The sequence below is a fragment of the Pleurodeles waltl genome, chromosome 4_2, assembly GCF_031143425.1.
Source record: "Pleurodeles waltl isolate 20211129_DDA chromosome 4_2, aPleWal1.hap1.20221129, whole genome shotgun sequence".
Classification (NCBI taxonomy): Eukaryota; Metazoa; Chordata; class Amphibia; order Caudata; family Salamandridae; genus Pleurodeles; species Pleurodeles waltl.
Genome location: NC_090443.1, coordinates 1,015,963,826 through 1,015,990,000, shown reverse-complemented (window position 1 = coordinate 1,015,990,000; position 26,175 = coordinate 1,015,963,826). Strand labels below are relative to the sequence as shown.

General features: G+C 42.9%; 3 non-coding genes across 3 annotated transcripts; 2 read left to right on the top strand and 1 right to left on the bottom strand.

The window, feature by feature from the left end:
- Positions 1 to 323: 323 nt before the first annotated feature.
- TRNAD-GUC (transfer RNA aspartic acid (anticodon GUC)) lies at positions 324 to 395 on the top strand. Its single transcript has one exon. It is a non-coding gene; the product is annotated as a tRNA-Asp (tRNA).
- Positions 396 to 23,462: 23,067 nt separating this feature from the next.
- Positions 23,463 to 23,534, bottom strand: TRNAD-GUC (transfer RNA aspartic acid (anticodon GUC)). The gene has a single exon. It is a non-coding gene; the product is annotated as a tRNA-Asp (tRNA).
- A 2,287-nt stretch (positions 23,535 to 25,821) lies between these two features.
- Positions 25,822 to 25,895, top strand: TRNAT-AGU (transfer RNA threonine (anticodon AGU)). Its single transcript has one exon. It is a non-coding gene; the product is annotated as a tRNA-Thr (tRNA).
- The last annotated feature ends 280 nt before the right edge of the window (positions 25,896 to 26,175 follow it).

Below are 26,175 nucleotides of genomic sequence, written 5' to 3'. Positions count from 1 at the left end.
TTTTGACTCTTTATGGTCTACTGTTCTTATTTTCGCATCGTTATATTGACTGACTTTCGCAAGAAAAGAGGGCTTGTTGCTCTCAGTCAAGATAGTTATTATAGGGCTCCTCGTGTGATTGGAGGACCCCATTGTGATGCAGTTTAGTAGTTTGTTTTTCCCAGGGACTCTGGGATTTGTAGTTCTTGGCTGCTGTTAAAATAAAGCATGAAAAGAAAAGCATAATACTCGCCTCCTTGTCTTTAATAAAATCTAGCCTTTCTGACACCAAGGCTAGGAAAATCTCAATTCATAAGGCATTTTGGAAAGCTGTGTGTCAGAGCTCCTCGTTAGTATAGTGGTCAGTATCCCCGCCTGTCACGCGGGAGACCGGGGTTCAATTCCCCGACGGGGAGATCGGACTTTTTTTTTTTCCTTTGTTTTAGTGGTTGTTAAATTTTAAACAATCTGCTTCCAAACACCACATAATATTTGCTGCGAAATCTTTAAGAAGCATTTTAATGTAAAAAAAAAATACAGTGAAGATATATTGCAGGATGCGTCTGTGTGTGTGTGTGTGTGTGTTTTTTTAACAAGAAAGGTAAGTAGATACTCATGTGATAAACTATGTTTTAGACACGCACTTAGGTCACGTTGAAAAACGAATTTTGAGGGAGAAAATAGTGTTTCCCAATGTAGTTCTGTGTCCCTATTAGCGTTAAAATGTAATCTTTTTTTCCTTTGTTTTAGCTATTTCTATTGTTTTTTGCATTTTCCCAATATTAATACTTATTTATGTTTGTTTCTCGCACAAGAGGGCTGCTTGCAGTCAAGTTAGATATATCAGAGGGACCCTTAATACCAATTGGTGCAATATGTTAATACTGTTGTTTTCCCATTGGCCTTTTGTTTCCCTTGGCCTCATAGGATTTGTAGTTTTTTTTCTTTCTTGGCTGCTGCTGATAAAGCAAGATTGGAGAAGCATAATACTGGCCTTTAATGGAATTAAGACTTTACTTCATAAGTTACTAGGAAAAGTTACATTTTTTAACCCTACTGCATACGTTGGTCCTCATGATGCCAGTGGCCCTGAATGCAATGTAGGTTGGGTGAGCGAAGCTTTACTTTCTTGTTTGGCACTTCACTTACAATTTTATGACAAGACCGGAGGCGAGTATTATGCTTTCTTTTCCTGCTTTATTTCAACAGCAGCCAAGAAAGAACACCAGTCCCAGAGATTTGTGAAACAGGCAACCAATGGGAGGACTAGAATAACAAGTTAGCCAATCACAACACTATGCACTATAAAGATATACCAATCCTGACTGCAAGCAGCCCTCTTTTCTTGCTGCTCGCAGTCAAGATAAGTATATCTTTTAGTGCTTGGTAAAACTTTCTGCGTATTGTTGGTTATTTTCACTGTTTTAATATTAATTTTCAAGCGTTATTCGTAGCTGTACCAATATCGGCGTTCGTGCCTGTGTTTTTCACTAAAGGTCTAATTCATTTTCAGTGTCGCGCGCGAAGCGTTCCTCAAGCATTTTCCCCGACTCGCGTATCCGTGCTAACGTTCCATTGTGAACGCCGGCTGACGCGAGTCTCATCTTACCGGCATTCTCCTTTCGCTCCGTCCCTGAGCGCACTGCTTCCAAAACACGCTTCAATATTTTAAACCTTTTATCCCTTCGCCGCTTCTGACGGGCAGGCCAACACTTCTAGCTCTGCCGGCTCATTCAGGTTTATTATTTATTGACTTGGCCACTTCCTATTAAGGCGTGGCCTTCGCGTTTTCTGCCTCTCGGTTGGCAGCTTCTGGGTGAATCATAGTTTTTTCTCTTCTCAAGCCCTCCCTCAGGTTTTAACCCCTTATTTACCTGTTTTTCCTCTTTCCCACAGCAAAATGGATTTTTCAAACTTTTTCTCCACAAATGAAGACTCTGAAGAGGTTTTTTCTTCTAATTTAAAATTTGTATACAGTTTTCAGTTAAAAAAGCAGTTTCTGTTTCTAGGGTTAAAATTTCGAAACAAATTCAAAATACTGTGTCTTTCGGTCTCTCCCAATCACATTTGGCCCATTCTGCGGGGGAAAGCAGAAAGCGCAAAGCCGCGGAGGCTTCTACTTCTTTACAGGCACACGCCTCGTCTGCGCTGACGGACAGTGAGTCAAACTCACTCAGAATTGAGGGCGAAGCTCCTCACAGGCCTCCTATGTCGGAGGGGAATAAGTCTATGGGTACAAAAAGTAAAGCAAAAACAAAAAACTTATCTAAAACCCATAAAATTGTGATTGAGGATATCAAAGACACAGACGATGATGGGGATGACATTGACTCTAATACAGACAATGAGGACACTAACACCTCAGATTTCTGGATCGGGCCTCCGCCCAAAAAGACCAAATCAGTACCAGCTGATCAAGCTCACTCTCCCCTGATAGATTCTGATGGCAATCCCATGTTCGATCCTAGTCTAATCCACCAACCTAATTCTACTGAATGGCTTCCTTCTGAACATGTTTCTAACTATATTCTAGCCAAATTACGTCTTCCCCTAGATAAGCAAGTACAGGCCAAATTACGTTCCGAGTGTCCCAGACCCTCCCCTCCCCTACACATCACCGCCACTCCCTCTATAGAACCCTCTTTACTAACCTTTTTCTCTAAATTTGGGAAAGATCCCCGCAAAGGAGTAGATAGAGCCTGGGCCTTATGCCAGGATAAAGTTCTTGATTTGGTCGGTCCCTTGGCCTGCATTTTTGATTTAGCAGAATCTGCCCGAATCAATGAAGAATCCATAGATCCTGAGGAATTGTCCCTCTGGATTCAGAGAGCCTTTTGTTTACTGGGTAACGCAACCTCGGCTATGACGCATGAACGTCGAGAAGGACTCTTACTTAAGCTAGATCCTAAGCTAGCAAATCTGGCAGCTATGGACCCTGGTTCCAAGGCCGACGGCTTGCTCTTTGGGGACTCGTTTATCAAAGAGTTAAGTAAATATGTTACCACCTTTGCCTCAATAGGCAAAGCACAACAGTCCCTTAAAAAGGTTTTCAACTCACGGGTTTTTGCCAGGGCCGGTAGAGGAAGAGGCCGCTCCACTGGCCGGTCCTTTAGAAATCAAGACTTCATAGGCTCTTACACTTACCAACAACAAGAGTTTCGACCGCAATTCTACCCCCAACGTTCCAGAGGGTTCAGATGCAGGAACCAACGCAAGTCCTATAATAACTCAGGTAAGCCAATTTTCTGGCCATCTTACTGTAGGGGGTCGCCTAAAGTTTTTTCTTCACAAATGGACAGAGATTACCTCAGATCCTTGGGTGCTCAATACAGTCAAAGGCTATTTAATAGAGTTTTACGAGACTCCTTACCAACCTTCTCCCCTTCCTCCTCTCATTTTTGCAAAAGAAATGACAAATCTCATCACTTCCGAGATGCAAGATCTACTTCGAAAACGAGCTATCCAACCAGTTCATCCTCTTCCATCCAGTTTTATAAGCCCCTTGTTTTTAGTAATCAAGAAAAACAAAAAGGTCAGACCAGTCATCAACCTCAGACAATTCAATCAATTTGTTGTTTTTCGACACTTCAAGATGGAAACAATTCTTCATCTAAGGGACTCGCTTCTTCTGAACGACTGGATGGTCCGCCTGGACCTTCAGGACGCCTACCTAACAGTACCCATTCACTATTCTCACAGAAAATAACTTCAGTTTCAATGGCAACATCAATTCTATCAATTCACTTGCCTACCATTCAGCCTTTCTTCGGCTCCTTGGTGTTTCACCAAGTTAATAAAACCTATTGTAGCCCTGCTCCGGTTGCAAGGTTTCAGGTTGATAATCTACCTAGACGATATCCTTCTTATGCATCAAGACATCTCCATTCTCCAGTCTCAACTGTCCTTCACCATATCCCTCCTTTCAGATGTAGGCTTTATAATCAACAACGCAAAGTCGATCTTTGCTCCGTCTCAAACCATAGAGTTCCTAGGCTTTCTAGTCAACTCCTTTCAAGGCCTGTTCCAACTCCTGGATTCAAAAATAAAAAGCATCAAAGCAGAGATAACCCTATCTTTACAGCAGACTTCTCTCTCCCTAAGGTCTCTTGCAAGGATTGTCATCTTTCTTCTTCGATACAAGCAATATTTCCAGGCCCTCTCCACTATCGGGCTCTGCAGAGACTAAAGATCTGGCATCTGCGCAATGGTCTTGCTTATTCAGATTTCATCCCCCTCGATCTAGAATCCCGTACAGAACTTCAATGGTGGCTAGACCACTTAGAAGCCTGGAACGGCAGGACCATCTTTGCCTCAGCCCCAGATCTTGTCTTAGAATCCAAACTACTAGCAGAACTAGCCAAAAACTTCTGGGAATTCTGCCTACACCGAAAAATTTCGGTTCGAGCAGAATACTTACCAGGTGCGCTCAATTCAGTAGCAGATTGGTATTCGCGTCATCTCTCCGACTCCAGCGACTGGAAACTTCACTCTTCAGTCTTCAATTCTCTTCATCACAAATGGGGTCCTTTCCTCATAGATCTCTTCGCATCCCACATAAATACTCAGCGTCTGCACTTTTTCAGCTGGAGACCAGATCCTCAAGCTTTAGTGACCGATGCCTTTCTTCAACAGTGGCCCCATTCAATAAGCTATGCCTTTCCCCCCTTCATCATGATAAACAAAGTACTCGCTCATATCAGACGTCAAAAAGTCACTGTGGTTCTAGTAGTTCCGTTCTGGCAATCTCAAGTATGGTACCCTCCCCTTCTCGAACTATCAATCGACTTCCCGGTAATCCTACCCTCCTTTCCTTCTCTCCTTCTCAATCCGCAAGGTCTCCCCCACGACCTCATAATCAACAAATCCCTTCTTCTATCTGCCTGGAAAGTTTCAGGCCTTCCTCATCTTATCCAGGAATTTCACTCGAGGCTTCAACCTACATCAACAATTCCTGGGCTCCAGGTACTGCCAAGGCTTACAAATCAGCCTGGTCCATCTGGTCTAGCTGGTGTCTGGGAAAAGCGGGTGATCCCTTTTCAGCAGATCTCAGCTTGATAGCAAATTTCCTTGCCTCACAGGCTAGTATAGGCAAATCTTACAGAACCATTAACCTATATAGGTCAGCTATCTCCCTCCATCATCCTTTCATAAACGGCAAACCTGTTGGGGAACACCCTATCATTTGCCGTCTTTTGAAAGGGGTAACATTTTCTAACCCTCCCCTTCCTAAATATACTGCTCTATGGGATGTAAACCTTGTTTTACAAATGTTCCTCTCCTGGCAGGATAATAACCTATTGTCTTCAAAAATGCTTTCAGCTAAACTAACAAAGCTACTTTGATTGGTTTCTATTAAACGTTTGTCAGATGTTAAAGCTTTGGATATTTCAGCTCGTCATTTTACTCCTACGGGTGTCTTATTCAATGTGTCTCGGCGTACTAAAACCAATATTACTTCAGTTTTCTATCCGTTCTTCCCTTATTATCCAAAATTATGTGTAGGAAACTGTTTGAAAACTTATGAACAAAAGACTGCTGACCTTAGAACATCTTCTTCCTCCCAACTATTAATCTCCTTCAGAAAACCTTACAAACCCGTATCTTCTCCCACCTTGGCCCGCTGGGTCAAATGGGTAATGTCATTAGCTGGCATTGATACCTCTAAATTTGGTGCCTATTCGGCTAGAGGAGCTATGGCGTCAAAAGCCTTTTGGGCCGGTTCTCGTTTGGAGGATATTCTAAGATCGGCAGATTGGTCAAATTATTTTATTTTTTGTACATTTTATTGTAAACCTGTGGATGCAGCAACTTCTGTAGTAATTAACATGCTTTGAACAAGCATAATAGGAGCCTCCGGTCTTGTCATAAAATTTTAGAATTTCCAAGTAATGGTGGAAAGACACGGAGGCGAGTATTATCCCACCTCTTACACTACTAACGTTGTTTTATTTTTCCCACCCTTTTAGTTACTACCAACGTTCCAACGTCCACTCCGAACTAAATCATCGGAGGACATTTCTACTCAGAATGTTCCTTCACTCCAACCAGTTCCGCATCTGGATCCAGCTACCAACCATCCTTCCAAGTGTTACTCCTCATCTACTATGGACACAATACAAGACTTTTTCGCATTTGTTCTTGCAATATGTTTAGTTTGTTGTATTTTACCTTTATTTAAATCATTCTCTTGACCGTCTCGCAGTCGAAAAGAGGGCTGCTTGCAGTCAGGATTGGTATATCTTTATAGTGCATAGTGTTGTGATTGGCTAACTTGTTATTCTAGTCCTCCCATTGGTTGCCTGTTTCGCAAACCTCTGGGATTGTTGTTCTTTCTTGGCTGCTGTTGAAATAAAGCAGGAAAAGAAAGCATAGTACTCGCCTCCGTGACTTTAATAAAATGAAGACTTTCCATCATAAACTACTTGGAAAATCTACATTTTATGGCAAGACCGGAGACTCCTATTATGCAACACTCTTTTCTTTATTTTTAATAGCAGCTCCAGTCAAGAATAAACTACAAGTCCCATAAGGCTAACAAATAACAACCAATAGGAAAGCAAAAGTAGTTTCCAGAAATGCACCAATCACTAACAATCCACTGTAATAATACCTATCTTGACTGAGAACAGCCCTCTTTTCTTGCTGCTCTTCAGTCAAAATAAGTATTATTTTTCCTTTATTATAATACGGCTTGAGCGCGTTTTATGTAAGCGCTGTGTTTCAGTGTTTTTCTAAGGTTGACTGTTCACAAATTGCAGTCGGCTTGTCAGACGCATTTAGATTTTCTATCTCGAGTCGCGTGCTCGTGTTTAACGGCCACTTCTGATCGTTTTCTCTTCAGCGCACTTCAGCATTTCTGACATCGCGCGTTGAATAGAAGGCATCGCTTTCTTCAGTTCCTGCTCGGCGGGAGTCCTGTGGGCCTTTTAGCTCCCGGTATCTAATTTATTCAGATTCAACCAGCTGAGGTCGGTTTCCTCCTTTTCTCTGGTGCCTGGTGGGCTTAGAGCCTTCTGCTTCGACTGAAGCTTTCCTGTCCCGCCCATAGGCGGAGTCGGGCAGCACTTTTTTTCTCTCCCTGTGAGAGAAGGTTAACCCTTTCCTACCTCAGTGTAGGTACTGCTTTGCTGTGTTGTTACCATGGACAGTTCTCTGTCCCATTTATCTCAAGAAGAGGAGGAAGACGTCCTGAAGGAAAATCTTAATGATTTTATACAACTCTCTGTGGTAAATCTGGTGTCCAAGACCATGCTGGCCCATTCTGCGGGGGAAAGCAGAAAGCGTCCTGCCATTTCAAAAAATGTTAAAACAACGCTATCACGAAGTGACAAAGCTTCACATATGGCAGAGGACATGGTTCCTCAAGGGCCTCCTAGTAAGGAGGGGTTAATATCTAAGTCCGCAAGGAAATGCATGGTCAAATATAAACACCTATCTTCCCCTATTAAAATAAAAAAAAAATTGGACACTGATGATGAGATGCACGACCCTGATTCGGATGCGGATAACTCCGACAAGGACGTTGGAGAGCTTCTCTCCCCTCCGCCACACAAAAAATGCAAAACTGCGTTCCATGAATCTTCAGGGTCCAACACGGTCTTTGATTCGCAAGGGGTACCAATGTTTGACCCATGTGATATTCAGCATCCAAATTCCACAGAGTGGGTCCCCTCCGAACATGTGGCAGACTACGTAACAGCCAGATTACGTACTCCACTGGACAAACAGGTCCAGGCAAAACTCAAGTCGGAGTGTCCCCGCCCCGCCCTATCATCCAAAATTACGGCGACCCCTACGATTGACACCTCATTGATTACGTTCTTCACTAAATACGGCAAGGATCCCCATAAGGGGGTAGATAAAGCTTGGTCTACATGCCAAGATAAACTCTTGGACATTGTGGGTCCCCTGACCCGCATATTTGATATGGCGGAAACTGCCCGGCTGGAACATGTGGCTATTGACCCAGAGGAGCTCTCTTTATGGGCGAAACGTGCGGTTTGCTTGTTGGGGAACGCAAATTCCTCCATTACTCATGAACGGAGAAAAGGACTCCTGCTTAAGCTTGATCTGAAACTGGTCAACTTAGCAGGTTCAGATCCAGGTGTGAAAGCGGAAGGCTTGCTGTTCGGAGACTTTTTCATAAAAGAGCTGAGCAAGTACGTGGCAACCTTCTCTTCCCTGGACAAAGCGCAGCAATCTTTAAAAAAGATGTTTTCATCTCTGGTTTTTACCAGGGCCGGCAGAGGTAGGAACCGCTTTGCCGGCAGTTTCTATGCCAATCAAGATTCCTGCGGTCCCTACTCTAACAACACGTTTCAAGACTACAGACCGCAGTTCTACCCACAAAGAAGCAGGGGCTTCAGATCTAAAGGAAACCGCAACACCAGATACGCTGCGCAAGCCGGTAAGTCAGCATGCCTGTGCTCCAGCGGTGGGGGGTCGTATTTCTCAATACCGGTCAAAACGGAAGGATCTTACAAGAGATCCTTGGGTCCTAAATACCATTCAGGGTTATGTTATAGAACTCTTTTCAGAACCTTTTCAAGTAAGTTTCCCTCCTCCCCCTCAGTTTTCTCTTCAAATGACAGAATTAATTTATTTAGAAATTCAATCTCTGCTACAAAAGCAGGCAATTGTTCCTTGCTTGCTAGAGTCTTCAGGCTTTCTCAGCTCGGTTTTTCTGGTCCAGAAAAAGAACAAGAAGATGCGCCCAGTCATCAACCTGAAACAATTCAATCAGTTCGTTACATATCAACATTTCAAGATGGAGACCATTCTTCATCTCAGAGATAATCTACTCCAAGGAGATTGGTTGGTAAGGTTGGATCTTCAAGATGCATATCTTTCGGTTCCCATCCATCCCGTCTCCCAAAAATGTCTTCAAATCCAATGGGCCGGTCAGTATTTCTGTTTTACGTCCCTTCCTTTCGGCCTATCTTCCACTCCGTGGTGCTTCACGAAACTAATGAAGCCAGTAGTGGCCTTTCTCAGAGCTCGAGGCATCCGTCTGGTTATTTACTTGGACGACATTCTGATTATAAGTCAGAGTCGCACTTCCCTGCTGGCTCAGGTTCACCTTACCTGCACTCTGTTAGAGGATCTAGGTTTTATCATAAATTACAAAAAATCTTCCTTGTATCCGATCCAAAAGATCGAGTTTCTAGGTTTTCTAGTAGATTCTGTCTCAGCTACGCTTCTTCTGCCGTCATCAAAAACCAAATCCATGAAGTCTGAAATTCTCCTGATCTTACGCAGTTCTCAGTTATCCCTCAGATCTTTGGCAAGGGTTGTAGGTCTGCTCTCTTCTTCAATCCAAGCGATCTTCCCGGGTCCACTACATTACTGCGCTTTGCAGAGACTAAAAATTTGTCACCTCCAAAAAGGACTGGCTCAGCGGATCTTATTGCTCTAGACCAAGATTCACGTGCAGAACTCCAGTGGTGGATAGACCATTTAGATGCCTGCAACGGCAGGACTATCTTAGCATCAGCCCCAGATCTTGTATTAGAGTCAGATGCAAGTCTGTCGGGTTGGGGAGCCCGGTGTGGTACAATTTTGACTGGAGGCTCATGGTCTCTAGAGGAGTCAAAACAGCACATAAACTGTTTAGAGATGCTTGCCAGCTCCTTTGCAATCAGGAGCCTCGCAAGAGACAACATTTCTTGTTCAGTTCTGCTCAGAATGGACAACATTTCAGCGGTATGCTACATCAATTGGATGGGAGGCACAAAATCCAAACCTTTAGCGGAATTAGCAAAAGGGTTTGGGGAGTTCTGTCTTCAAAACAGAATATCAGTTCAAGCGGAGTATCTTCCGGGCAACCTCAATGTTGTAGCGGATTGGTATTCCCGTTACTTCCGGGATTCCAGCGACTGGATGCTCAACTCGCAGGTGTTCAACAACCTTCTTCACAAGTGGGGTCCCTTCCATATAGATCTTTTTGCATCCCGTCTCAACGCTCAACTTCCACGATTCTTCAGTTGCCATCTCGATCCTCTAGCTCTTGCCTTCGATGCGTTTTCTCAGGATTGGTCATCCTCCCTCAATTATGCCTTTCCTCCCTTTATTTTGATCTCCAGGGTACTGGCACAAGTCAGATGTCAACAAGCTTCCATAGTCCTCATAGTCCCCTTTTGGCACTCCCAGGTGTGGTTTCCGTCCCTCCTGGAACTGTCAATCGAACCTCCGCTACTGATTTTCTCCTTTCCGGATCTCCTGTCCAACCCCCAAGGCCTCCGTCACAGTCTCGTTCTTCAAGAGACCCTGATTTTATCGGCTTGGAAAATTTCAGGGAAACCCGACCTAGCGTTCCTATTTTGGCAGAAGCTGCAACCTTCATCGACTGGGCAACAGCTCCTGGAACAAAGAAAGCATGTAGATCAGCTTGGTCTCTCTGGCATAGCTGGTGTATGGGAAGACAGGTTGATCCCTTTACAGCGGATGTGTCTATGATTGTTAACTTTCTGGCGGCAGAAGCCAGTGAGGGTAAGTCCTTCCGTACCATTAATTTATATAGGTCAGCTATTTCTTCTGCTCATTATTACATTCAAGGAAAGCCAGTTGGAGAACACCCTTTAGTCTGCCGTCTTTTAAAGGGAGTAAAGTTTTCCAATCCTCCGAAACCTAAATACAGTTCTTTATGGGATGTTAATGCTGTGCTAAAACTGTTTATTTCTTGGCCTGACAATTCTTTATTATCATTGAAACAGTTGTCAGCTAAGTTGGCCATGCTTTTATGTTTAGTGTCTTTCAAACGTCTATCCGATGTTAGAGCCCTAGACGTTACTGCTCGCCATTTTACTTCCTCTGGAGTTATGTTTAATGTGTTAAGACATACAAAAACTAACCTCTCTTCAGTTTTGTATCCCTTTTTTCCTGATCACCCCAAACTCTGTGTGGGCCAATGTTTAAAAGTTTACGAACAACAGACAGCCGGTCTGAGAAAGTCCTCCTCTGCTGTATTACTGATTTCCTTCAGAAAACCTTTCAATCCTGTGTCCTCTCCTACCTTAGCTCGATGGGTCCGTTGGGTTATGTCCTTGGCTGCTATTGATACCTCTGCCTTCGGTGCTCATTCAGCTAGAGGAGCCATGGCGTCCAAAGCTTTTTGGGCCGGTTCTCGTTTGGAGGATATTCTCAGGTCGGCTGACTGGTCTAATGATAATGTTTTTAAAGTTTTTTATTGTAAACCGATTCAACATGCCTCTCTAAGTGTAATTGATATGCTTTAAAATAGCATAATAGGAGCCTCTGGTCTAGCCATAAAATGTAGGTTTTCCTAGTAATTTATGAAGGAAAGTCTTAATTTGATTAAAGACACGAGTATTATCCCGCCTCTACAAATTCTAATGCTGTTATTTTGTTACCCTCCCTTTCAGCTTCTACATCGACTCAGCAGACCTCTTCCTAGAGACCCTTCATGTATGGTATCATCTATGGCATTGCCTTTCAAGGACTTTCAAGGGATGGATCATCACAACCTACCGGTCTTCCTCCAGAGACTTTTGTTCTACCTACAAGAAATTTTATCGCTTTGTTTGGCATTCTGTATTTGCGGTTCTATTATTCCGTTGTTTACTTCTCATTGAGTTTCGCACAAGAAAAGAGGGCGGTTCTCAGTCAAGATAGGTATTAATACAGGGGATTGTTAGTGATTGGTGCATTTCTGGAAACTACTTTTGCTTTCCCATTGGCTGTTCTTTGTTTGCCTTATGGGATTTGTAGTTTATTCTTGACTGTAGCTGCTATTCAAAATAAAGAAAAGACTGTTGCATAATACTCGCCTCCCTGTCTTTAATAAAATTAAGACTTTCCTTCATGAATTACTAGGAAAATCTACATTACACCATGATCAGATCATAAATGCATTACTATCTGGACTTAAAATGACACTTTTTAACACAACATTCATAGTTTTGACATAAAATGATTATTTTTCAGATTTTTAAGGATAAAATAAATAGTTGGTCCTCTCGTATTAGAACTGTCCCTCACTGACCACAGTTACAACAACTGTTTGTCTCATTGCTCTCTTTTTAATCCTAAAATATCTTGCATTTGTCTGAACCAGTGGTTTCCAACCTGTGGTCCAGGGAGCCCTGGAGGTCCGGAAAGCCTCATCAGGGGGTCCGCAACTGCTTAGAAAACAAAATAATATTAACAGATTAGGTCCCCAGCTTTCACTACTTACTCAGTGGGGGTCCCCAGATTCCAATAATGGTTCAGTGGGGGGTCCCCTGGGTTCCAGTAATCATAAAGTAAGGGTCCACAGAAGTCAAAAGGTTGGGAACCACTGGTCTAGACAATGACTGTTACCTACCAAGCACAGAGAAAACAGAACTTAATTTTATGGCAAGACCGGAAGCTCATATTATGCATTTTCTTTCTTTGTTTATTAAATAGCATTAGTCATGAAAAAACAACAACTCCCAGAAGGCCAAACGAGAACAGGCCAATGGGAGACAAACAGTAGTTCAAAGAGTCCACCAATCACAGGGCATTAAACCCCTAAATACGTATCTTGACTGTGAACAGCCCTCTTTTCTTGCTGCTCGCAGTCAAGATAAGTATTTCACATTTCTGCTCGTTTTTTCTTTTTCATATATTTCACTGTTAATGTGTCTCTTTATTATATTGCATGTTTCCCCAGCGCGCAACGTTGCTCTTGCTGCCTATTTATATCTAGTCGGTTTGTAGCCGCATATTTTCACTTTAGCGTGTCTCCTCACACGCGTGCGTTATCTACTTCCTCACCGGCATTCTAAACTGCCGTTTCTCTCAGCGCGACTTCATTTTGTGTCGGCGCTTGACAGAAACAGCAGGTTTGTGCCTATGCTTCGTGTTTTGGGACGTTTTCACCTTACCTGCTTGCTTCCTCATCCCGTTTTTGTGTCTCTCTACTGGCTTCTGCCTTTTTTCTCCGCGCATAGGCGGAGCCAAGTTAGTTTCTGCTACAAGTAAAGGGACATTAACCCTTTCTAGTATTTCCTTTTATTAATACCTGTTTAGTTCATTTTTTAATGGAAATGGAGGGCTCTTTGAGTAAGAAGGGCTTGGAGGAGGATGAACAGATTAATGAACAACAGTGATTTTATTCAATGTTCTGTTGAGCAAGCTGTGTCAACTTCTATTAATAAGTTATTGAAAAAATTGCAAAATTCTATATTAAGCTTGGTTTCCAAGACGATTTTGGCCCAATCTGCGGGGGAAAGCAGCAAACGCCCTATTTCAAAATGTGTTTTTAAAAAGGCGTTGGTTAGTGAGATTACCTCACAAAAAGCAGAGGACGCGGCTCCTCACAAGGCTCCTTCTAAGAAGGGTTCTAATATTTTACATTCTGAATCGTCTCTCAAGTGCGCAAAAAAATCCAAGCATATTACTGCGCCTATTGTGATTTCCAGTATCTTAGATACTGATGATGATGGTACAGATTCCGTCTCTGATGTAAACAATTCAGATGATGACAACTCTGTATTTTCTCCTCCTCCAAAGAAAGCAAAGATGACGGCTCAAGAGGCTAGCCAACCTCCAGTAATATCGGATGCGGAAGGGGTTCCTATGTTCAACCCAAATGATATTCATCACCCTAATTCTACAGAATGGTTCCCTGTGGATCATGTGGGTGATTATGTGGCATCTAGACTACGCACATCTTTGGACAAACAAACTAGAGCCAAACTCCGTTCTGAATGCCCTCTCCCTTCTTTATCATCCAAAATTACATCCACCCCAGCTATTGACCCTTCCCTCATTACCTTTTTTACCAAGTTTGGTAAAGATCCACGTAAAGGTGTGGACAAAGCCTGGTCCACATGCCAGGACAAGCTTTTGGATGTAGTGGGTCCTCGCACCCGCATTTTTGATTTGGCTGAAGCTGCCCGTTTGGACAATTGTCCCATTGATCCAGTGGATTTATCTCTATGGGTTCAGAGATCCTTTTGTCTACTAGGCAATGGCAATGCTGCAATTACACATGAACGAAGGAAAGTCCTCCTTCTTAAATTGGATTCAAAGTTGGTCAATCTGGCTGTGTCAGACCCAGGCATCAAGGCGGAAGGGCTCCTTTTTGGGGATTCCTTCATCAAGGAATTGAGCAAATATGTTTCAACCTTTGCCTCCTTGGACAAGGCCCAGCAGTTGCTCAAGAAGATGTTTCACAGTCGGGTTTTTGCCAGGGCCGGCAGAGGCAGGAACCGCTTTGCCGGACGCTCATACAATCACCAAGGTTCCTGTGGTGCCTTCAATGCCTCCTACCAGGAGTACAGACCGCAATTTTATCCACAAGGAGGACGCGGTTTCCGCAACAAAGGCAGCCGAGCTTCCAGACTCGCAGCCCAAACCGGTAAGTCTTTCTTCTGGCCCTCCTATTATAGGGGGTCGTCTTTTGTTGTTCCTTCCAAAATGGCAGTCGATAACATCAGATCCATGGGTTATAAACACTGTTCAAGGTTACAATATCGAGCTCTACTTGGAGCCTATTCAGACTCGTTTTCCTCAGCCTCCCAAGTTTTCCCAGGAGATGATGTTGGCGATATCAAAGGAAATCCAGGCCTTACTTCAGAAACATGCCATCGTCCCATGTCAGCCAGACCCCTCAGGCTTCATCAGTTCTATATTTCTGGTCCAGAAAAAGAACAAAAAGATGCAGCCAGTCATCAATCTAAAACATTTTAACCAATTTGTGGTTTACCGTCACTTCAAAATGGAGACTATTCTCCATCTCAGAGACTTTCTTCTTCAGGGCGATTTGATGGTTCGTTTGGATCTCCAGGACGCCTACCTGTCAGTTCCTATGCATCCAGATTCCAGAAAATTCCTACAATTCGAATGGATAAATCAATTTTATCATTTTTCTTCCCTACCTTTCAGCCTCTCTTCAGCTCCCTGGTGTTTCACAAAACTCATGAGGCCGGTCGTGGCTTTCCTCAGGGCACAGGGTATCAGACTGATCATTTATCTAGATGATATCCTTATTATGAACTAAAATCGTACTTTCCTTCAATCTCATCTTCACTTGACCTCCACCCTATTCACCGATCTAGGTTTCCTCATAAACAAAGAAAAGTCTTCTCTTGTTCCAGTCCAACGTATAGAGTTTTTAGGGTTCCTCATAGATTCCGTGTCAGCTACTCTTCTTCTTCCCCCGCAAAGGTAAAGTCTATAAAGTCCGAAATTATTCACACCCTACGCAAATCCCTTATATCCCTCAGATCTTTGGCAAGGATTGTAGGCCTTCTTTCCTCTTCCATTCAGGCCATTTTTCTGGGTCTTCTTCATTACAGAACCCTTCAAAGACTCAAAATACGTCATCTTCAAAGGGGTCTCGCTTATACAGACAACCTGGTTTTAGATCACGATTCACGCACAGAACTCCAATGTTGGATAAACCATTTAGACGCCTGGAACGGCAGGACCATATTTGCGTCAGCCCCAGATCTAGTATTAGAATCCGATGCAAGCATCTCCGGTTGAGGAGCCCGGTGTGGTACAATCTCGACTGGGGGCACATGGTCTCTTCAGGAGTCACGGTAACACATCAACTGTTTAGAGATGCTTGCCGGCTCCTTTGCGGTCAAAAGTCTGGCAAGAGATCGAGTTTGTTGTTCAGTTCTTCTCAGAATGGACAACATTTTAGCAGTCAGATATATCAACCCTATGGGAGGCACAAGATCCAAACCTTTAGCGGAATTAGCGAAAGGGTTTTGGGAGTTTTGTCTTTAAAGAAAAATCTCAGTCCAAGCGGAATACAACCCAGGCACTCTCAATACCATAGCGGACTGGCATTCTCGTTTTCTCCAGGACTCCAGCGACTGGAAACTTCATCCCAAAATTTTCCAGGCTATTTCTCGCAAATGGGGTCCATTCCAAATAGACCTTTTTGCGTCACATCTCAACACTCAGTTACCCCAATTCTTCCGTTGGAGCCCAGATCCGTTAGCTCTAGTCTTCGATGCTTTCTCTCAGGATTGGTCAGCATCTCCGAACTACGCCTTTCCCCCTTTCATTATGATAAACAGGCTCTTGACGCACATCAGACGTCAACAAGCAGTAGTAGTCCTCATAGCTCCTGTCTGGCAATCCCAAGTGTGGTTCCCTTCTCTTCTAGAGTTGGCAATAGATTCCCCTTTTCTCCTTCCCTCCTTTCCGGACCTTCTCACCAACCCCCTCGGTCTTTCTCACAATTTGATTCCAAACAACCTTCCCTCCCTTTCAGCATGGAAATTGTCGGGGATTCCCAGCCAGTCCCTGCGATTTCGGCAGAAGCTTCAAGCTTAATTGGACATTCCTGGGCATCAGGCACAAAAAAGGCCTATAGCTCAGCTTTATCCTTATGGCATAGCTGGTGCATGTGAAAAAGTATCAATTCCCTTTCAGCAGGTATAGCTTTAATAGTTAATTTCCTTGCAGCTGAAGCTAGCAAAGGTAAGTCATACCGTACTATTAATCTGTACAGATCGGCGATTTTATTACAAGACCGGAGGCTCATATTATGCAGTCTTTTCTTGCTTTAATTTCTAATAGCAGCCAAGTAAAAACTACAGTTCCCAGTAAAAACAAACTACAACAATTACATCATAGATGAACAACCAATAGGATATCGAACACCAGTATTAATATCTTAACTGCGAGCAACAAGCCCTCTTTTCTTGCTGCTTGCAGTCAAGATAAGTAACTCCATTTTCTTCACTTCATATATTGTACTAAATGCATTATTGTGCTTTTATTTTATTGAATAGCAATGTTTAATTTCAAACATATGTGTATGCCGCTTTATACGCGCGTCTTGTTTGTTTTAGGCAGCGCGTCTTTCAACTGTAATTTTCGGCGTTGTAGACGCGCGCATGCACGCGCGCGCACATTCCTCGCATTCTCTTCATTCCTGATGAACCTGTATTGTCGGAACTCGCGATGGGACCCGCATTTCGAGTGTATTTTCGCTTGTTTTCCTTGGTCGGGCTTCGCATTTTGGCCACTGCTGCACCGGACGCTTCCCCACACGTTTTCCTTTCAGGACTGTTGTTTCCAGTAACTGCCCCTAATTCTTGCTCCCCCCCCCCTTTTAGCCACTCCCTCTCTCTTCTCCTCACAGTTAACCCCTTTTTGACCAGTTTCTCTCCAATTCAAGTTTAAATATTTTTACAAAACCTTTAATACACTTATTTTCTAACATTAATATATTTATTATTGCCTTTTGTGGGCACAATGGCTGAGAAAGAAGATTCCCAAGTTTTTCAGGAGAATTTGAAATCTTTTATCAAAGATTCAGTTCAGCAGGCGGTGGCTGTTTCTATGTCTGATATAACCAAAAATTTTGAAGCCTCTTTTTCTAAAATTATGTCTACTTCTAAAGTGCCTTCTAACAAAGGCAAGAAACATGCGGCTACCCTCCCGGTGCCTTCAAAAAGCATTTCTTCTGGTCCTTCCACCCGAGAGGTGTTTAAATCGGGTTCCTCTCTCTCTCCAGTTCATATTACACAGTTGAGAGACACTGATGATGACGATGATGACTCTCCTAGTCATACTGATGATATGGACGGATCTTCTGATCCATTTTCGTGTGGGCCTCTGGAGAAAAGGCGTAAAATTTCTCCTGGTGACGGTGGTGACGTTCACCCTTTGTCTCATATTTTGGTGGACCATGCTGGCGAACCCTTGTTTGATCCTTCCCTCATGGTTCATCCAAATTCAAAAGAGTGGTACCCATCTGATCACATTGCTGACTATGTCTCATTATTTTTACGCCACCCTCTAGATAAAGCTACCCGCAATAAGCTTAAATCTGAATGTCCTCGCCCCTCGTTACCAGATAACATTACTTCTACCCCGGTTATTGACCCCAATATGCTCATGTTTTTTACCAAATTTGGCAAGGATCCCAAGAAAGGTGTCGATAGAGCTTGGTCAGGTTGTCAGGACAAGCTCCTAGATTTGGTGGGCCCTCTCACCAGAATTTTTGATTTGGCAGAGGAGGCCAAAATGGATAACAGTCCAATAGACCCTGAAGTTCTCTCGAACTGTGTGCAATGCGCTATTTGCATGTTGGGCAAAGCCAATACTCAACTATCCATTGAAAGGAGGAAAAGTCTCCTGTTGAAAATTTATCCCAAACTGGCTTCTTTGGCCTCCAAAGATGATGGTCCGTCAGCTAAGGGCCAATTATTTGGGGATTCTTTTATCAAAGAACTTGGCAAATATGTGTCCACCTTTGCCTCCCTGGACAAGGCCCAACTTTCTATGAAAAAGATTTTCTCATCTCGGGTTTTTGCCAGGGCCGGCAAAGGCAGGAGTCACTTTGCCGGCCGCTCCATCAGAGGCCAATATACCAACAGAGACTCCTACAATCAGCAATCCCAGCTTGAGACCTACACAGGATACAAGCCAAGGTTCTACCCCCGTCGCTCAAGAGGCTATCGTCACATAGGCTACGCCAACAAGGGAGACCAAACCTCCGGTAAGTGTTTCCAGTTCTGGCCTTCCTCCGGTAGGAGGCAGACTGGCTCTGTTTCTAAATTCATGGCTTTCTCTCACTTCAGATCCCTGGATAATTCAATCCATTCAAGGTTACCTATTAGAGTTTTACCAAACCCCAATTCAATCCCGTTTTCCTCTTCCCCTTGTTTTTTCCCAAGATCAAACCGAGCTTCTGCACGACGAAATCCAGTCTCTCCTTACCAAGCATGCTATAGAACCCGTCCAGTTCGACCCTTCGGGTTTCCTCAGCACCATCTTTCTCATCCAGAAGAAAAATCAGAAATTTCGTTTAGTTTTAAACCTAAAGGCTTTCAACAATTTCGTCATTTACCGGCACTTCAAGATGGAAACTATTCTCCATCTCAGAGACATTCTGCTTCAGAACGATTGATTGGTCAGATTAGACCTTCAGGATGCTTACCTCACAGTGCCTATTCATCACTCACACAGGAAATTCCTTCAATTCCAGTGGCAAGACTCCTTTTATCAATTCAGAGTTCTTCCTTTCGGTCTTTCTTCCGCTCCTTGGTGCTTCACCAAAATTCTCAAACCCGTCGTGGCCTTTCTCCGTTCTCACGGTGTTCGTCTAATCCTTTATTTAGACAACTTTCTTTTGATGGCACAAGACGAATGTCTTCTTCTAGACCATCTTCAGCTTTGTCAGAACCTTCTTCTCAGCTTGGGCTTCCTCATCAACTTTCAGAAGTCGGTTCTAATTCCAACTCAGAAGTTGGAATTTCTCGGATTTCTCATAGACACTACTCAGTCGGTGTTTCAGCTTCCTCAACACAAGGTATCCTTAATCAAAAAGGAGATTCGTCAATCCTTATCCCGTCCTCACATCTCCCTCAGAACTCTGGCGCGTCTGGTAGGACTTCTGGCTTTCTCTATCCAAGCCATCTTCCCAGGTACTTTACATTATCGCGCCCTTCAACGGCTCAAGATCCGACCATCTTCACAAGGGCCTCGCTTATTCGGATCCCTTGGTCCTAGATGCCGAATCCAAGGAAGAACTTCTATGGTGGTTGACGCATCTAGACGCCTGGAATGGCAGAACTAACTTCTCTGCCGCCCCAGATCTTGTATTAGAATACGATGAAAGTCGGACCGGTTGGGGCGCAAGATGTGGTCAGTTCCCGACTGGAGGCGCATGGTCTCTGAAGGAGTCCTTCTTGCACATAAACAGTTTAGAGATGCTTGCAGGTTCCTTTGCCATCTGCACTTTTGCAAAAGACAGAGTAAGTTGCACCATCCTTCTCAGGATGGACAATTTGTCCGCGGTCAGGTATATCAACCACCTAGGCGGTACCAAATCCAAGATTCTCTCCACTCTGGCGAAACATCTTTGGGAGTATTGTCTTCCTCGTCGAATCTCAGTCAAGGCAGTGTATCTGCCAGGCAGGCTGAATACGGTAGCAGACTGGTATTCCAGACATCTTCACGATTCCAGCGATTGGCAATTGCACTCTTCAGTATTCAATCATCTTACTTCTATCTTTGGCGAAATGTCCATAGATCTTTTCGCTTCTCACCTCAACTCTCATCTTCCTTCCTATTTCAGTTGGAGGCCAGATCCACAGGCTCTTGCCACAGATGCTTTCCTTGAGTCTTGGCCGTCATCCCTTCTTTACGCTTTTCCTCCCTTCCTGCTCATTCCTCGAGTCCTTGCACAAGCACGCAGACAACGGTCCACTCTAGTTCTCATAATTCCTTTCTGGCAGGCTCAACCTTGGTATCCAACTCTATTGGAGTTGGCAATCGATCAACCCGTTTGGCTTCCTCACTTTCCCGACCTCCTCTTAGATCCCCAAGGCCAACAACATCATTTGATTCTCAGCAATTCCTTGTTCCTCATAGCCTGGAGGATTTCGTGTCGTCCTGGAGAACCCCAGGAATTTCGGAAGATGCTGCTAAACTCATCCAGCAGGCCAGGGCCCCTGGTACCTCCAAAGCCTACAAGTCCGCATGGGCCCTTTGGAGCAGCTGGTGTATGGACAGGAATTCAGATCCCTTTTCAGCCGATGTAGTGTTAGTTGTAAATTTCCTTGCTTCCTTAGCCTCCCAAGGTAAGGCCTATCGCACTATTAATATTTACAGATCTGCCATCTCTGCTGAACATCAAAGAATCAATGGCAGACCAATTGGTGAACATCCTCTCATCTGCCAATTATTAAAGGGAGTAAGATATGTTTTTCCGCCATCTCCTAAGTATAATGTCATGTGGGACGTTAATTTGGTATTACGATTTCTTACCACTTGGCCAGATAATGATTTACTCTCGCTCAAACAGCTTTCTGCTAAGTTGACCATGCTTTTGTGTCTAGTCTCTATCAAACGTGTTTCAGATGTTAAGGCATTAGATGTTACTTCCTTTTTCTTCTCCCCCCTTGGTGTTTCTTTTCAGATCAAGAGACGTACTAAAACTAATTTAGCTTGTGTTAATTACCCATTTTTTCCCTCTCAACCCAAGTTGTGTGTTGGAAATTGTTTGAAAAGTTATGTGATTTGTACTGCAGATTTGAGATCCTCTTCTGCCTCCCAATTACTTATTTCCTTTCAAAAGCCCCATAACCCTGTTTCTTCCCCTACTCTAGCTCGTTGGGTTAAATGGATCATGTCCCTAGCTGGCATTGATGCAGGATCTTTCGGTGCCCACTCTGCTAGAGGGGCTATGGCCTCCCGCGCTTTCTGGGCAGGATCCTCTCTACAGGATATTCTCAAGTCTGCAGATTGGTCTAATTAAAGTACTTTCAGAACTTTTTATTGTAAGCCAATTTCTCATGTTTCAGATTCAGTGATTGCTATGTTTTGAACATGCATAATATGAGCCTCCGGTCTTGTAATAAAATTGAGATTTTCCTAGCCTTGGTGTCTGAAAGGCTAGATTTTATTAAAGACACTGAGGCGAGTATTATCCTGCCACTGTTTCTAACCCGCCCTGTATTTTTATTTCAGTGCCAACTCCCTCTTCCAGCGTTGGCTCGTCATGATTCTCATGGGCAACTCCTACCGACATTGGATTCGACCATCAGCGTCCACTCTTCCCAGGTTTCACTCCGCACTCGTCATTTTCGGGATTGTTTCATGGACATTGTGACATTGGTTTCTATTTTTTATGTCATTTTGTTTGTTACTTCTTCTCTTTAGTTTCGCATCAAGAAAAGAGGGCTTGTTGCTCGCAGTTAAGATATTAATACTGGTGTTCGATATCCTATTGGTTGTTCATCTATGATGTCATTGTTGTAGTTTGTTTTTACTGGGAACTGTAGTTTTTACTTGGCTGCTATTAGAAATTAAAGCAAGAAAAGACTGCATAATACTCGCCTCCGTGTCTTTAATAAAATCTAGCCTTTCAGACACCAAGCCTAGGAAAATCTAAATTTCTTCCTGTTACCCTTACATCAATGGTAAGCCTGTTGGGGAACATCCTCTGGTTTCTCGACTATTTAAAAGAGTAAAGTTTTCTAATCCTCCTTCACCCAAATACAGTTCATTATGGGATGTCAATGTTGTGTTTAATCTGTTTTTATCTTGGCCTGACAACAATATGCTTTCATTGAAAAAATTGTTTGCAAAGTTGGCTATGTTACTATGTTTAGTGTCATTTAAGCGTCTTTCAGATGTTAGAGCTCTTGATATCCCTGCTTGTCATTTTACCCCTTCTGGGGTTTTATTTAATATTCACAGACGTATGAAAACTAATTTGTCATCAGTATTTTATCCTTATTTTCCTGACCATCCTAAACTTTGTGTAGGTCAATGTTTAAAAATATATGAACAACAAACAGCCGGTTTGAGATCTTCTTCTGCTTCCAAACTCCTTATTTCCTTCAGAAAACCTTTCAAACGAGTTTCTTCTCTAACCCTAACCCGTTGGGTTAAATGGATTATGTCCTTAGCTGGTATTGACACTTCCGCTTTTGCCGGCCATTCTGCTAGAGGTGCGATGGCCTCCAAAGCTTTTTGGGCTGGTTCCCGTTTGGAAGACATTCTCAAATCGGCTGATTGGTCTAACGACAGTGTGTTTAAAGTGTTTTATTGCAAACCTGTACATCATGCTGCATTATATTTTATTAATTTGCTTTAAACTTTCATAATATGAGCCTCCGGTCTGGCCATAAAATGTAGATTTTCCTAGTAATTTTTGATGGAAAGTCTTAATTTTATTTAAGACACGGAGGCTAGTATTATCCCGCCTCAACAATTAATGCTATGATTGTTTTTTCCCTCCCTTCCAGCTTCAACTACTCCTTCACAACCTTCATCATGATCACCATCCTTCAGCGGATCATCTTTGCTCATCTTCATTGGTTTCACTTCTTCAACTACACCGTCTCCATTCGGATGCCATCCTTTCTTCTTCCGAGATACGGTTATTGAACTTTGTCAGGACTTTCTGGCTTTTGTTATGGCTTTCTGCATCATTTGTTCTATCCTACTTTGTTTCATACTGTTTGACCCTTGCACAAGAAAAGAGGGCTGTTCATAGACAAGATGCGTATTTAGGGGTTTAATGCACTGTGATTGGTGGACTCTTCGAACTACAGTTTGTCTCCCATTGGCCTGTTTTCATTTGGCCTTCTGGGAGTTGTTTTTTCTTGACTGCTGCTATTTAATAAGCAAGAAAAGAAAATGCATAATACTCGCCTCTGTGTCTTTAAGAAAATTAAGACTTTCCGTCATAAATTACTAGGAAAATCTACATTTTCCCGCTAATAGGGACACGAAACTACATTGAGTACAAAATTCGTTTTTCAACGTGACCTAAGTGCGTGTCTAAAAAGATCCAAAACATATTTTATCACAGTTAGGAATATTTACTTACCTTTCTTGTTAAAAAAAAAAAAAAAAAACACACACACACAGAAGCATCCTGCTATATATCTTCACTATATTTTTTTTAACATTAAAATGCTTCTTAAAGATTTCGCAGCAAATATTCTGTGGTGTGTGGAAGCAGATTGTTTAAAATTTAACAACCACTAAAACAAAGGGGAAAAAAAATTGATCTCCCCGTCGGGGAATTGAACCCCGGTCTCCCGCGTGACAGGCGGGGATACTGACCACTATACTAACGAGGAGCTCTGAAACAGAGCTTTCCAAAATGGCTTATGAATGTACGTCACCCGTGCCGAAGTTTCTGCAATACGTTATAGAAATAGGACTAAATGCAAACAGGGTAACAAAACTCTCTGAACTGCAGAAGAGGGTAACGAAATGTAAACATTTTGGAATGATGAAGTACATTTAATCAATTAAATAAATACATTTTCCACTTCCCATTTAATTGTGCATTTCTACCTGCATTTTTATAAAAACAAACGAAGAAGACTGGGTTTAGAGCTGGGGAGGGTGTTTGTGTTTTGCTACAAATAGGTGATGTTTTTCACGTGAATGTCTGTGCAGCGGGGGCTGCTGAGCGGAAGTGTTACTGAAACAGTGTATCCCTAGAGAGTGATGTCTGCCTCTTTGGTGTGCATTGGTTTGAGGTGTTTTAGAGCTGTTTTTGAAATGTGGTTAATCAGTGGCTTTCTTTGTATTAGAAAGTTAGCAACCGGCCCAGTTACCTCGTTTCACGCTTTCTGCCACTGCAAGGTGTAAACCCCCCTCTCCTATTGCTGTAAAGCAGGACTGACAAAGAGCACCGAAGTGGATCCCTCAATTAAAAAACATATTAGGTTCATTTGATTTTTGAACGTAACAAAGCTTCCTGCAGCAGAATAATACTTTCCAATTATAAGTAGTGGAAACTTTACCTCGGAGGACCCGCCCGTGTAAATCCTCGCCTTTCAGCTTGTGGCCGTTTGCATGATGGTTTTTTAAAACTCCATAGCTGAAAAGTTAAAATACAACTGCAAGTCCCAGAATGCAAAGGGCGGTTATCTGGAAAGGCAGGGCCGGGGAAGGTGTCACACCTGACGGTGCTAGGTGATGACCACACAAACAGGCCATTTCGAACAGAGAATGCATATGCTAGTTTGAAGGTGCCTTTTAGATTTTTCTGGAGTCAGGCTGAAACATCGCTAACTCAAATGCAAGTGAGTGGACATGCATAAGTTTCCACTCCCGGGGACATCCTCTCCTTTCAAGCTGCTTGCACTCTGCCTTTCTGATGTTCCCAAATGTTGCTCACGTGCAGGTCTGGAACCATCAAGGATGTAGGGGGGTCCTCAGACCCAGAAATGCTGTCTCAGTTTGAGCTTCCATGGAATGGCTCAAGGGAATGTGTTGGAGAATGCCAGCAAAAAGCTGATGGCTTCTGTCTGAAGAAGTGGGTTCAGTAGTGAACAGACCTATTATTAATATTTTTTTTCTTCTGTGGGACATCCACAAATTCACAGATAAGATGTTTCATGATATCACTTTACCTCTTTCAGTAGAAATTGACAGTGACTAAAATGGAAGTTCATTGGAAATCTCCTCTCATAGGTGGTGAGTGAGACGAGCATCCAGGACCCGGCCCCTGGCGTGAGACTGCATTTATCCAGGGAACACTTTTGTGTGCCAAGAAGGAGCAGTCATGTACCTGATATGTTCATGGAAGAAGTCCAGGATCTCAGCCCTGATAAGATGAATGTGCACAGTTCCTGCAAATTCGCTTTCTCCTCTTTCACACACTTTTGTCCAACAAAGTGAAGTGTGTGTGGTAGTGACATTCTGGTCTCTTGAAAAGAAGTGCCTGTTTTGGGGACGTGTCATCAAAGGTCCAGATCAGTAGGTCTGTGTCAGGGAAGGAATTTAGAAGTCCTCAGATGGCCAGGTGAGCTACACGATGCTCCAGGAGCCATGCTCTCAGTTATGGTGTGTCAGTTCATCGCCCATGCTCCTTGTCGACTTTTAATTTTAGCTCCTGGAGTCCAGTGATGCTGGATTTTTTTTTCTCGAATGCATACAAGTTTGAGATTATCTCTATGATTTATAGAAATGCTCTAATCTGTGTTTTTTCAGTGTCTCACGTAGGCCTGCTATTCTGGAGCCACGAGTTGGCTGAAAGTAGCAGCTCAAAGGCTGCAGTTGTCCAGACATTGATATGTCGAGTCTGCGTGCTTGTGAGTATCTGCCCGTTAAAACACTAAAGCGTTCTGTTTATTAAATTGGCATGTGCATAGGTGAAGCCCTCATTCCAAGCTTTACTATTTGTATTTTCTTCAATAATTATGTGTGATATGCGTGTCCTACTCGTTGTATCAAAACATTTATTAAATTTACTAAAGAAGTACTGAAGAATGTATTTATATCTGCCAAAATAATTATTAAAATTAAACATCCTAATGTATGCAAAATAATTAAGGTATAAATACAACTAACATGAACACACAGGAGCGTTTGTTATTTACATATAAGAAGCAGAGCAGACTGTTTATAAGCGGCGCTGTGGCTTAGTTGGTTAAAGCGCCTGTCTAGTAAACAGGAGATCCTGAGTTCGAATCTCAGCAGTGCCTTGTTATTTTTGTTTCCCTTTCTTTCTTATTACAGGTAAACACTTATGAATATGCAGCGTATTTTAAATTTAAAGTTGTCGTCATGCAGAGCAGCAAAAACACTTTAAAAAGCAGAAACAAAAATATTGGGCCACCGACATAAAAATGTGCTAATTTCATTTTCTTGCCACCGAATCTTCACTTCTTTTAGACAAGCAAAAACATATGCAACCGCCTTCCACTAAAATAATATTTACCCTGGTGCTTGTGTGTTTTTTATTAGCTACATTCTGCTGCATAA